This window comes from Solanum stenotomum, chromosome 4, assembly GCF_019186545.1.
Source record: "Solanum stenotomum isolate F172 chromosome 4, ASM1918654v1, whole genome shotgun sequence".
In the NCBI taxonomy this organism is placed as follows: Eukaryota; Viridiplantae; Streptophyta; class Magnoliopsida; order Solanales; family Solanaceae; genus Solanum; species Solanum stenotomum.
The window spans coordinates 61,973,473-61,988,234 of NC_064285.1; the positions used below are offsets into that span (position 1 = coordinate 61,973,473).

General features: G+C 34.1%; 1 protein-coding gene and 1 long non-coding RNA gene across 2 annotated transcripts in view; one reads left to right on the top strand and one right to left on the bottom strand.

Annotated features, from left to right (window-relative positions):
* LOC125863338 (cytochrome b6-f complex iron-sulfur subunit, chloroplastic) overlaps positions 1-14,762 on the bottom strand; it is a 324,107-nt gene that overhangs the window by 41,821 nt on the left and 267,524 nt on the right. The window lies entirely within an intron of this gene.
* Positions 8,429-9,662, top strand: LOC125863357 (uncharacterized). Its single transcript, XR_007446129.1, has 2 exons — positions 8,429-9,014; positions 9,348-9,662. It is a non-coding gene; the product is annotated as an uncharacterized LOC125863357 (long non-coding RNA).

The following is a 14,762-nucleotide window of genomic DNA, read 5'->3' on the forward strand; positions in this document are numbered from 1 at the left end:
AAAAAAAAAAAAAATCTATAAAAAAATGAAACTTTTTTTTACATTTTTTTTTTGGGATGGGGGGTTGGTAGGGGGTAGGGGCTGGTAATTTTTTTTTAAAAATATTATTGGAAAAAATTTAAAATTTTGTAATTCTTTTTTTTGATTGGGTGTGGAAGGGGGGGGGGAGGGGGTAGAGGTGTGGGGGGGCTGGTAGGGGGTTGGTAATTTTTTTTAAAAATAATATTTAAAAAATTTAATGAAAAAATTTAAAATTTTATTAATTTTCTTTTTTTGGATGGGGTGTGGAGGGGGAGGGGGGGCTGGTATGCCAAAAACTCACCGTCGACATGGCCACTACGTCCATCGGCCAGCCTCCTTTGATAGAGGTTGGCATGCCTCTTAAGCCCACTGATCAGAACAAACCTACCTATGTAAGCACCTTAGCCACACATGTCCAAAAGATCAAACCGCTGCCTCTTAAGGCTATCACGTACCTGCATGGAGAACCAAAGATAGTATGGGATGAGGAGGAAGTAGAGCAAATGATCATCAATGAGAAACTTCAATATGCTGTGATCGAGAAATTCTCATATGGTTGGCCTGATATTCAAGATTTGAGACGACTTATACCAAAATAATGTGAACTCAAAGGAGAAGTAAACATGGGGATACTTAGCAATAGATACTTATTGATTAGGGCCTCATTGTTGGAGGATTACGTGACTCTTCTGTCAAAGCCTCAATTTTACATCACTCATAATTACTGGTTGTACCCTATGAGGACTTTGAAATGGGAACCTCGATTTAATCCAGATGAAGAAACTACTATTGCAATCGCATGGATCTCATTCCCTGCACTTCCGCCAAATTTTTTTGGAACAAAAACTATTTTCTCAATGGCGGCAGCAGTAGGAAAGCCATTACAAGTTGATATGGCAACCAAGAATAAAACCCGCCCTAGTTGTGCAAGAGTGAAGGTGGAAGTGGATCTACTTGGAGAATTCTCAAAACGTATTAATGTGGGAATGAGGAAGAAATCAAGGGAGGTTTTTGAAAGATGGGTGACTATAAAGTATGACTATATACCCAAATATTGTAAGACATGTAAGTTGCAGGGGCATAATGAGGAAGAATGTTTCATTCTACATCCAGAGCTATACCCAAATGAGGAAAAAGAGGGGGAAAGAGATAAGCAGAGAAAAATACAAGCAACGAATTACAGAAAATCAATGTTTTTAATAGACACAAGGAAATGGGGCAGCAACAGAAAGGTAAGGAGAATGGGGATAATGTTAATCATTTCAAGGAGCAATGGAAGAGAACAGAGAACAGAAGAGGAAGGATTCTTTCAGAGTAGGTATGGAATCCAAAGAGGAAAGAAAACAATGAGGAACAACAGCTGATAACAACAAATAAATCTGATGCATTAGGGGAAGGAGGAGAAGAGGAATTACAGGAAAAGAATGAGCTAGGGGCTAGCAAGGACATAAGGAACAACAAGATAATTTCCTACTTCAAAAGGTTGATGCTCATAGTAGACATGATAAGGAGATAGCAAGCACAAGCTCAAAGTCAATGCAGAAAGATAAACAACATATACCTTCAAGAGGGCATAACAACAGTGATTCAAGTATGGAATCACCCAAGGAGATCTCAAATTCAGAAAGTACACATATAGGTTCTGCAATCAGGGAAAAACATAGGGAGGAAAAATACACAGACAATGCTGAAATGAAATTTAACATGGAGAACAAGGAGGATAACACAATTGTACAAGAAGAAGAACACCACAAGGTGAGAGGTACACCAGATGGAAAAACTCCCAGAATAGACAAGATGCAGCTTATAGAAGTGAATAAAAAGCAAGATGAAGAGGAAGAAGATGACATGGAGGCATCCATAGAGCAAATAGGAAGAAAATGAGATTTGTCACCAAGACAAATAGGGCAACTAAAAGGTAGGCACAAAAAGAAATACAACAATGCAGTGCCTCTGCAAATAAATACAAGAACCAGGAAGGGAACATCATCCTCCAGTGATCAATGATTAGCAAATTACTTTTCTGGAACATAAGGTCAGTAAACTCTCAAAATGCTTTTGAGAGGTTACTTGATCTTAACAGGAAAAATCATTACTCATATATAGCTCTCTTAGAGCCTTTTCAAAGTCCAACAGAGATAGAAAGTTATAGAAGAAGACTTGACAAACAACATGCTAGAGCTAATTGTTCAGCCAAAATTTGGATTTTCGGGATGAAGATTGAGGAACAACATACAGTAGACTCAGTACAACAACTAACCATTAGGTTTAAACATAAAGGAAATTAGAATGTAGTAAAGATAACTGCAGTATATGCCAGATGTAGTGCTTTGGAAAGATTAGAGTTGTGGGAGGACCTTGAAGACATTGCTAACAATACAATATGCCCATAGATAGTAGGAAGGGATTTCAACACTATCATGCATGAATCTGAAAAGTTAGGAGGACTGCCAGTTACATAGAATGAAACTATTGATTTTATTCAGTGTATAAATGCATGTGCACTGAATGAATTGAAGTTTACAGGAAGTTGTTACACTTGGTGGAATGGACGAATTGAGGAGGACTGCATTTTCAAAAGACTAGATAGAATTTTTGGAAACAATGAATTCATGAACACTTTCCAAGGAAGTGAGGTTCATCACTTGATAAGGGAAGGGTCTGAACATGCCTCTTTACATGTGAGGTGCAATAATGTACAGGAGCAGATCAGAAAACCATTCAGATTCTTGAACTTTTGGGTCAAGCACAAAGATTTTGTTAAAGTGGTAGGGGAAAGTTGGAAGAAAGAGGCCTAAGGTTCACCTTTTTTATTGTTCAATAGAAGCTCAAGAGATTAAAGGAAGTCTTGGTGCAATGGAGCAAATCAACTTTTGGGAATATATTCCAACAGGTAGCCACATTAGAAGATGTGATAAAAGCTAAGAAAGCTCAACTGGAAATAAATCTAACCACAGAAAATAGGATTGGTTTAAAAAAGGCAGAAGCTGACTTAAAAAGGTACATCCACATAAAGGAGGAATACTGGAAACAGAAGGCTAGAATTAGGTAGTTTCAAAATAGAGAAAGAAACACAAAATTCTTTCATGCCTATGTATAGGGTAGAAGAAGGAAACTACATATTTCAGCAATACAAACAATGCAGGGGGATTTAATTTCTTCCACAGAAAATATTGGAGAGGAAGCAGTCAATGTGTTTAGAGAACAGTTTACAGAAACAAATGAACCCACAGACTACACCATGTTGGAGAATATTCCAAACATAATATCCAATGAGCAGAATGAAGAGATAGAGAGGCTATCAACAGAAGATGAGGTTAAAAATGTGATTTTTGCTCTAAATGGAAATAGTGCAAGTGGTCCGGATGGATACTCTGGTCAATTTTTTCAGAGTTGTTGGGAAATTGTGAAACAGGACATCATTAACATGGTAAAAGCATTCTACTGTGGAATGGAGATGCCAAGGTTCATTACACACAAATCTGATCTTAATTCCCAAAATGGAGACAATGAACAATTTTGGGGATTTAAGACCAATTAGTCTTAGCACCTTCACCAACAAAATTATTACAAGAATGCTCCATGAAAGGTTGGTTCCAGTTCTACCAGTTATTATATCAAGGAACCAGTCAGGATTCATAAAAGGGAGGAGTATAACTGAAAATGTCCTACTGGCTCAGGAGATTGTGAGGGATATTAATGGGACGAATAAATTTCACAATGTGGTGGTGAAATTAGACATGGCAAAAGCATATGATAGGGTATCCTGGAAGTATTTGGTAAAAGGACTAAGGAAATTTGGGTTTTCAGAAAGAATCAGAGATATGGTGGTAAGAGTGATCTCCAATAACTGGTACTCAGTGAATGAATGGGGAGAATTTTGGTTTCTTGGTGATCATTTGTCACCCACTTTATTCATCATAGCTGCAGCCAGGAGCCTCAACAAATTATTTAAAGATCCAGAGTTTAAAGGGTATGGCATGCCAAAATGGAGTCCTGAAATTAATCATCTATCTTATGCAGATGATACCATTCTTTTCTATTTTGGACAACCTACCTCTATGAAGAAGATGATGAAGGTGTTGAGGAATTATGAGGCAGTCTCAGGACAAATGATTAATTAATCTGAACAAAAGTTTAGTTTACTTGCATGAGAAGGTTCACATTGATATTTGTAATAAAATCAGGAGGATCACATGCATAAATCAAGGCTCCTTTCCTTTCACCTACTTAGATGGCCCTATTTTCTATGGAAGGAAAAATAGAAAACACTTTGAAGAATTGATTAAAAAGGTCATAAAGAGGATCAATTTGTGGCAGAATAAATTGTTATCTTTTGGAGGGAGGTATATACTAATAGCTCATGTGCTACAATCAGTTCCTGTGTACATCCTGTCAGCCATGAACCCACCTGCTGGGGTTATAAATCAGCTGCATAGAATATTTGCCAAGTTTTTTTGGGCAAACACAACTGGATCAAAAAACAAGCATTGAGTGGCATGGGATAAAATATGTAACCCTAAAGAGAAATGAGGTTTGGGTCTGAGATCATTACATGATATAGCAAATGCTCTATTTGCAAAGCTCTGGTGGAACTTCAGGACTTCCACATCATCATTATGGACCACATATATGTGGAATAAATATTGTAAGAAACATCATCCTATCATTGCTGAAGGTTTTGGGGCATCACATGTGTGGAGGAAAATGGTTCTAATTAGAGAAGAGGTGGAGCATGAAATATGGTGGCAGATAAAGACAGGATCTTCTAGCTTTTGGTTTGATAAATGGACCAAGTTAAGGGCCCTGTACTATTTGGAGGAAGAGGCAGTGGAGGAAGAGATTGAAGTAAAAGAGTTTATTACAGAGGGAGGGTGGAATAGGCAACTATTATGGGTGAAATTATCTATTGAAATGACTGATCACATCATGGATAACATAAAAATGACAAACAACAGTATGTCAATGATGTATCTTGGTGGATGGGCAACACACATGGGAGGTTTACTGTAAAGTCTGCTTGGAATCTAATGCGAAACAAGCATGAGATGAGAAAGGACTATGAGTTGATCTTGAAAAAGGAGCTCCCCTTTAAATCCAGCTTCTTTATGTGGAGGGTGTGGAAAAAAAGAATTGTAACTGATGACAATCTGAAAAAAATGAAGATTAACATAATATCAAGATGTTGGTGTTGTCAGAACAAGAAGGAGGAAACAATGACCCGTTTATTTCTAACAGGCCCCATAGCAAATAAGCTATGAAGACACTTTGCTGATTGTGCAGGAATAAAAATGGAAGGAATGCTACTACAACAGATTATAATAGCTTGGTGGAAACACAAGACATCACCAAAGTTACAGAAAGTTTACAGAGCCATACCAGCCATTGTTTTATAGACTATATGGAGAAGGAGAAATGCAATCAAACATGGAAATAACATCAGATATGAGGAGATGGTGAACCAAATTGTAGGAGTTGTGAGACAACTGATAAAGCACAAGTATCCATGGATAAAGAGAATTGAATGGTCATGGCCAGACATAATTAGCAGATTAGGGAACTATAAACCAAAGTTACACTACCTCAATGTTACCTAGAAACCTCCTGACAATAGGAGAATAAAATGCAATATTGATGAGGCCAACAGAGGTAATCCAGGTTTGAGTTCGATTGGTTATTGCCTAAGAGATAGCCGTGGGGATTTAATATTTGCAAAATCAAGGGGAATAGAAATTGCTACAAACATGGAGGCAGAATCATTAGCAATCCTAGAGGCCTTAAGAACTTGCAAGGAAAGGAACTTACATGATGTTATAATCGAAACTGATTCACTCAGTTTGAAAAAAATCATCCAGATGGAATGGAAAGTACCTTGGGAACTGGTGGAGAAAATAGAGGAAATCAGAGACATCATACTTCTAACCGGTACTATAATCACACACACATACAGAGATGGCAATGGTATGGCGGATTGTATAGCTAACATTTCAATTGAAGGACAAACAAATCATGAAAAAATTTAAAATTTTGTTAATTTTTTTTGGATGGGGGTGTGGAGGGGGGGTGGTAGAGGGTAGGGGGTGGGGGGGGCTGGTAGGGGTTGGGTGGTAATATTTTTTATTACATTTTTTTGGGATAGGGGGTAGGGGGTGGAGTGAAGTGATAAAAAAACTTTAATTTTTTTTTGTTTTAAAGTTTTTAACAAGATTTCTATTATAATATAGGTAATATAAGGACACACCTATATTCTAGTTTGTAATATTATAAATTTTACCATATCGATTTTGATATGTCAGATACTCAAATACATTCAGGTACATGGGGTCAAATTATGTGTAATTTTTTCTAGATAGACTATATTCAAGTGGATTTGCATGTATCTAGCATACATAACAAATCTCGCTCGCTACTCTCCTATGTATCTGGATACCATATACATACAAATACATGTATTTAGTGTGTATTGAGTGTGATTCACTTGTATCTGTTGAGAAACATGACTATTTTGCTCGCCTCCCTTCTCGTCTCACTTGCCTCTCCCTGTTTTTAGTGTATCTGGTAGCAAAAATACATGTATCTAGGTGTGTCCCTCAATATATATGGTAGAAAATTCTTAATTCGTGATAAGATACATAATTATTTAAAACTATAGGTAGGATTAGCATATATGTATATGATATGAATGTATGTCTAATAAGATAATTTTTTCTAATTTATAAACATTGATAAAAATTTATTCCGATTATTTTTACTTGTTAAACTTTAAAAAAAATTAAAAATAATTTCTTATTTTTATTTTTATTATTACTTCTATAATTTCAACATTTAAATGTCTTGTTATAAATAAAAATAATATAGTAAAATAAACATGCCAATTAAGCTCCTGTTTTGTTCCATTTACATGAGTGACAACCTAGTTTATTCTTGACTTTCTAAAACGTGATGCAACTTCATGGGTCTCATTATAGGACAAAAAGTTTCATACATAGAAGTAGTTCTACTATAGTAAAAACAATCTTTAATAATAATAGTTTAATAGCCGCTAAATACGTATATTCACTCTTTATAAATGTTCCTACAATCTATCACAACATTAAACGGAATGAATTGTTATAAAATTTCTAAATTGAATCTATAATAATTAAATCTTAAATTCGATTCCGTTCAATCATTAATGGTATATATTGACCTGCCGTGTTGAAACTGTAGGAGGTATTTTTCAAAATTTGTGCAATAAACATTGAATACAAGCAAACATGCAAGCTAGCTATGAAAGTGAAACATGAAGAATTCATGATGGACAGTTGGACACTACAAAATTTTAATGTAATGACGAAGATGCATGTATCAATGTGTTTAATATGTATCAAAAATACTTATCATGATTATCAGAAATAATGGAACCCAATACTTAAAAATACTTGTCATTCGTCTCTCTCCCCAAAAATTTCGCTCGCCACTCTCCCTTATCTCGCTAGCCACTCTCCCTTGCCTCTCTCACTTTATACAAACACAAATATATAAATTGTGTTTGTGTTTGTATAAAGCTAGAGAAAACTGTATATACAAATACAAATACATATATTTTCGTCCTATACATTTATAATTATACAAATACAGATCTTCACCTACCAGTTCTCTTTTGCCTTTCTCTGTTTCTCACTTTATACAAACACAAATTATACAAATTACAATGTATAATTTGTGTTGTATAAAGCGAGAGAGAGAGAGAGATTTGATATACAAATATTTTATTTCGATTCAATTGTATACAAATTCAAATTTTATGCAGATATACAAACATAAAGAACATATACATATACAAACACAATTTTCATAGACACAGACGACCTATTTATATAAATCGTTGCGATTTATATAAATCAGATGCCTGCGATTTTATACAAATCAAAATTGCCTGCAATTTTTATATAGATTTGATGCTCCATAGCAAACATAAATTTTGTTATGGAGCGCAATTATACAAACTATAGCTATAGCATACAAATATGATTTTCATGTTTGTTAAACCTAAAATTTACTCTACTTAAAACATGTCAAGTTAGAAGTGGTAAAAGAATTAATTAAGTGGCAACTGGCAAGCTCTAAATTAAGATCTTTAATACCTAAACCCTTTTATCATTTTAATTATTAAAGTTGTGGGCATTCAACCTAGCCTTCACTAATTTAATTTGTTATATATTCATTTTAAAGTGCTTTGCATTCTGATTAAATTAATATAGACAAGTTTTGTCTAATTAAATTTATTCTTTATCATAATAAAGTAGCAGCAGCTTTATTGCTCCCAAGAGTTTTTCTAAAAGAAAAACCAATTGTTAGACTTTTGAACTTCTATAAATTGAGTATCTTTCCTTCCTACAACTCCACAACAACCTAATAGCACCTACAATGTAATCATTAGAAAAGTCACGTTAAGGAGGATTTTTATACTTTCTTTTATATTAATTTTTTTAATTATATATAAGCCAACTGATATATCAAACCTCGTTATATTATGCCCTTTTATTAATAATAGTAATTTTCTTATGTCTAGTTTATTATTTTTCAAGATTTGCTTTATCAACTTTCGCACATCACCTTGTTGTTTGGACCCCAACACCCATCAACGTGATTAGTGAGATTTAAACTATACACTTAAAAATTGCAACTATTTAGGCCAACACTAATTTTGTTCATTAAAGTACTTTCCAAATCCAATATTTTTTTTATACTAAAATAAGAGAAGAAAGGGACCAGCCGGCCAAGAATGTCCAAACCCTACCAAACAAACAAAGCAATTTTTTTTTTACCTTTGTTCTATAGCTCTATATAAATTGAATCACATATTTTCATGTGTCCTAAAACTTTTTTTTTTCCTCAACAAAAAGAAAAAGTCAATGAAGAGCAAGTTCTTTCATTGTTTTCGTCCCATTGTTGAGGATCAACCTACTTCATGTATTATCACAAAAAGAAGTGAGCAAAATGATCAATTGGTTAGTCTTTCTTCATGACAATCTAATAGTCTTTTTTCCTATTATGTGTGTCTAGTTTGTGGATATTGTTACTGTTAAATTAAACTGTGTGATCATCTCATCTCATGATGAGAATATATTTTTATTTAAAACATAAGTTACTTAGACTGATGTTGGTGATCTCAAAGGGAGATATCTGAACATGGAGCTACTCATCTTAATCTTAATCGTTATCAACAACATTTGAATTAATTATTAGAGATAACACACGTTTATTTACTTAATTATATCTTCAACCGTCTACCTACCGAGTCATAACTAAAATCATGACTAATGATTGCTTCATTTTTGCAGTTTGAATCGAAAAGTAGTAGGGGAAATAGAAGAGACAAGTTCTTCAAAGGATTAAATGGTCAATCAAGCAAGAAAAATGAAATTACTTCAATTGGCACCTTATGCAAGGGAAATAAGTCATCAAAAAAATATTCATACAACCATAGAGAATCCTCAAGTGCTTCAACATCATGCCATGATGAAAACAAGAAATCTAGCACAAGTGTTCATTTGATTATTTTCACACTATTTGTGACTATTTATTTTGGTAGGGTTTTTGCTATATTTTTAACATTATTATGGATTATATTGTTCTCCATAATCCCCAAGTCAATTAGTGATGTAGATGTGAAAAAATAGAGCTACTATAAATGATCATGATGTTGATTTATTCTTTGAAATGAGAAGGTAAAAATAACATACATTGTACAAATTAACATAGTACATCAACATTTCTTTTGCGAGTTATTTTTACATACTTCAAGCCGTTCAATTCTTTTAGGTAAATATGATATTGTAAATTTTGTCCATTAGTTTTCATTCACATCTGGGGTAATTATATTTCAATGTCTTTCAGTGATTTAGTTTACAAAATATCTAGTAAATATATATATTTATAACACAAACATATATAAAAACCAGTGTGTAAGTTTTGTATATTTGAACTAATGTCCTGCCAAAAATAAGCAAAATATAGGTAATGAACTAATTCGAATAAACTAAATGTAAAGTATTAAATTAGCTTGTTGCACCTAACATACATGAGGACTTGATAAAGCACGTTTCCTCTGCCGATCTCAATTTTTTTTATGGGTCAAACACGTGGAAATTCTTCATTATTCTTAATTAGTGATTTAAATTCTGGATAGTTATCTCTAATACAAACACTTTATCCTCCAAAGTAAAATTTTCTGACATAAATCCAAATCATTGAACCTCAAAACGAATATTGAATACTAGGTGAAATTAAATTAAACGGGGATTTAATAAAACAAATGTGAAAATATCAAGTATATAATATTGTTTCCGTGCTATATAAGATACTCCCACTTTCTAATTAAATATATATGTTGCCCAACATATTTGGTGGTTACTTAAGCCACTAGGAAAAAGTAGCCAAATTATGGTCTAAGCATGGAAATTAAAAAGACAGAGAATCATTTCACTAAAGTAGGATCCACAATTAAGCTATTTTTTAAAGAAATATATTTTTAAGATTAGATGCATCATATGATGAAAAGGAAAAGCAAAAACACTAACAAGAAATTAATAAAAAAGATTATGCTACGTGGTAATCCGTTCTTAATTATTATACTTAGGCTAATTCTATTTCTTTTTGGATGGAAAAATGGATCACAAATAAATACTTTCTTTTTGGATAAAAAAAATGGAACATAAATACCTTTCTGATGTTCCTTGATTGTTATGGACAAATTACATTACTAATTATTTATTTATTTTGCTAAAATTGATCTTAAAAAAAAAAAGATCTTATGAGGTTGAATTCAAGAAAATTTTGAATTTTTATGTGTATATTAGTCTATAAATATGTGCGATCAGCTTTATTTAAACTTAAATTTTGTGGGTACATTTGTGACAATCTATTAAATGATACATATTATTTTTAAATGGTGAAAATCATTTATTTTTTGCACTTTGTATGTCACGAAACAAAAATTTAGAAAAATATCAATATTTCATGTGTATTAATTCATAAATTTTTCGGATTATGTGAGACCTGAGTCCATTGGTGACAACCTATTGAATGATATTTATTGTTTTAGAAATGTGAATGTCACTTCTTCTTTTTGGAGTTTATGTGTAACAAAATAAGAATTTATCAAACTCTAAGTTTTTTGTGTATATAAGTCAATGAATTTTTCAAAATATGTGTGACCAACTGAATGTGTTTGAGCTTAAATTTTGTGAATAGATTAGTGACAACCTATTAAATGATTATTATAATTAGTTTTGAAATGGGAACATTGGTTTTTGCTAGTTTATTTCTCAGGAAACAGGAATCTAGGATTCTCTCGATTTTTCATGTGAAATTGTAATACCTCGCTTTTTGAAAGAACTAGAAAGACTTAGAATTGGAAAGAAATCGTTTTTGGAGATAATCAAATTTAGAAAGTTTGACAAAGTTAAGCTAAATATAAGTTTTGGATCAACTTCAAACAACCATAACTCCTATCTGAGGATGAGTTAGGTGTGCTACTAGATCTTGTAGGAAAGATCTTTGAATTATATTTCCAACACCACCGAGTTTGCTCAGTTTCGAGTTCGTATGACGGAGATATGTCCATTCGAAGTTGGGTTGTCTAGATAAGAAAAGTCAAAACCGGATTTTAGAATGGTATTATGGTCTTTTCACTACCCAATTAATTAAATTCGCTTTTGGTAATTAAGTTGGGGACAAAACTGATTGGATTCAGTTTATGCTTCATAAAAAATAAGTTAGGGTTTCGAGAGAAGAGAAAATAAGAGGAGAAAAGAGGAGAGGATCAAGGCGTTCGTCAGGGTTCTTGCGTTTTGTTGCAGATTTTCGCCATGGGTTTAATCCCTAAGAGGTATGTAAGCTTCCATAGTGTTGGGTTTGTTCATCCACATGACAATCATGTTATTTTCGGCAAAATTTCATTCTTGAAGTTGAAAGATTAGAGTTCTTGATGAGTTATTGAGAAGTGTTCTTGAAGTTCATTCTAAATCTTGTTTGTTGGGGTTTTGATGACTTCTTGAGATGAAAGTGAGTTTTTTTAGGGTTGTTTTGAGTAGATTAGAATGTACTTATGTTAAGTAATCGAATCCAAGTGATTGGGGAAGAAACCGTTCGATAATAGCCTAGTTAGGGTGAGAAAACGAGTAAGGAAATTTGTCGGGTTTCTGAGTTGAAGCCTAGCGCATCGCGCCAGCCAGTGCTCCCCAAAATATGCTCTGATGTTTAGGGGCTGGCACCCCGCGCCACTCAGTGCGCCAGGGTCGCCTACCCCGTCCAGTTTGCAATCGGTTGTTCCGTCTGAGTTCTTTCTGTAACGACCCGAGAGCACCCCCTAGTCATTATCGGTGTATTCGACCTCTCGGAGGTCTTATACAAGCCCTTAGCATTCGTCATAGCATTTATCATAGAAAAATAGCGGAAAATTTAAAACTTTTTCATAATATAACACAAGACTTAAAAGTCACCTCATTAAAACCTTTAATACAAAATTGGAGTACTACATCTCAAGGTAGCCATCTTAAAACATGACTACAACACAAGGGGGACACAACCCTTACAATACAAAAGAAACTACTATCTAGTACATAGAACTTAAGGAAACTCTTTAACATAAAGGTCCTTGAATCTTTAAGAACACACCCGAACTTGGGAATAGTAAGCCAAGCTCATCACTTCTAGGAAAGACCCTTTAGTCACCATCACCTACACTTGGTGTAAAAAAATGAAGAAGAATGGTGTTAGTACAAGAATGCACTAAGTATGATAACCATGCAAAACATGTTTTTAAAAGGACATTTAGTTGGAAACTATGCATCATGCCTTTTTAGAGAAACTTCATGAACATTTAGTACAATAGGCACAATATAAACCACATACATCATCATACACACGGAAACCATTCATAATAGCACATAGAGCCACTTATAACATTTTAGGCACATTCAATGCATACAATACATTACCTTCCTCTTTATCTTAACTCCTTTCCTCAAGCAACCCTTAGGGAATACTTGGTGCAATGTATCGCCTTAAGGTTACCAAGGGTGAACTTACATATAGCCTTCATCAATCCAACCACATATATTCATAGAGTCATAAGCACACTATAAGACATAGTCTTCACATAGGAACCATCACCTAAGACAACCCCCAAGTCACACTAGTGCAATGTGTAAGTGGCATCCCATAATACTACTCACACCAAGTGTTCCTAGGAAGCCACCATAGACTAGGCACATCGTATTCAACAAGTCATAACATCTTCATTTAACATTAGACATAAGACCAACATACTTCATAACATCATATAAGGACTCATTTCTTTACTACATCATTAGCCATAACCCATTTAGTTTATATCAAAGGTAAACCACCCTCACAACCCCTTCACAAGCTCACTTGTGCAATGTACGCATGGAGTCCCATACCCCCACATATACTAAGCAAACCCATTAAGAAGTCATAAGTGTAATTCACATGCATAATCATACTTCATGTCTTGACATAAGTAAAGTTAACCTTAACATGCTTTCATATTAACATACATAGACCATAGTCTTCATTACATAAAGAGCCTAATCATAACCTCCCTTAGAGTCCCTTGTGCAATGCATAAGTAGGGTCCATAGTCCTACCTACACTAAGTAACTCTTCAAGAAATCATGACTAGAGTTCATATTCTTATCTTAGTTCATTTCTTAACTTTCGAGAGACTTTGTCATAACCGACATAGACCATGTGAGCTACATGGTATTCGGTGTTCTACTCCTACACCGAAAAAAGAGGGTACTACTTGCCAAAGTAGGACCTACATACATAATAGCTATCTAGTGGATCCACTAAGCTAATACCTACGGGGGCACGTAGTTATGGAACAAAGAGATTGCTACTAGAAAACCTTGACTTACTAAGCGTGGAGGTTTCCATCTCATGAGACATCATCTATGTTGAGAACCCGGACTTGCTAAACGTGAAGATTCTCTTGTGGGAAGCTGGACTTGCTAAACGTGAAGCCCCCACTCTCATTTTTCATGTTCACTCGGTGCTAAGCTCTAACTCTCTTTTTAAACATCTTTAAGCCTTTACTTAACTTTAGTTCATAAAATAGGCTTTAGGGACTTAATCCCTCATATCATATAGCTCAAAGGTTTCTAAGATGAGAATGATTTTTCATCATAGAACTTACATTATGTGAGAATGACCTTTCACATAATCATACCATATTCATAACATAGTCTAGTTTAAAGTACAATTGAGGACACCTTTCAAGAGACTCACTTTCACTAGATTATCATAAACATTATTCATTCATTCATTCATATGTGTGTACATATGTGAGAAAGCCTTTCATATAAACACCTTTATACAACACATATTCATACCTTGCTAATCATACACTTTACATGCATAATAAGATGTAAGGGTGCATATCAGAGTTAACCTTTCAATAGACACCATAACACGCATATTTATAGCTATACATGTAGAGTGTGTGTACACATATTGGTCCTCATAGTGACATATTAGCAACAACATTGATATTGAGTATTCTTCCCTTAAAGGGGTCACAACACATTCACAATGTCCCCAATTCATGAGCAATTCACATATAAAGCCCTTAGGGATTCTAGACCACACACCCACATTTCGTCATAGGAGACAAGGACACATTCAACATTGAATAGGTACTCCTACCATGTATATGATCACACATGCAT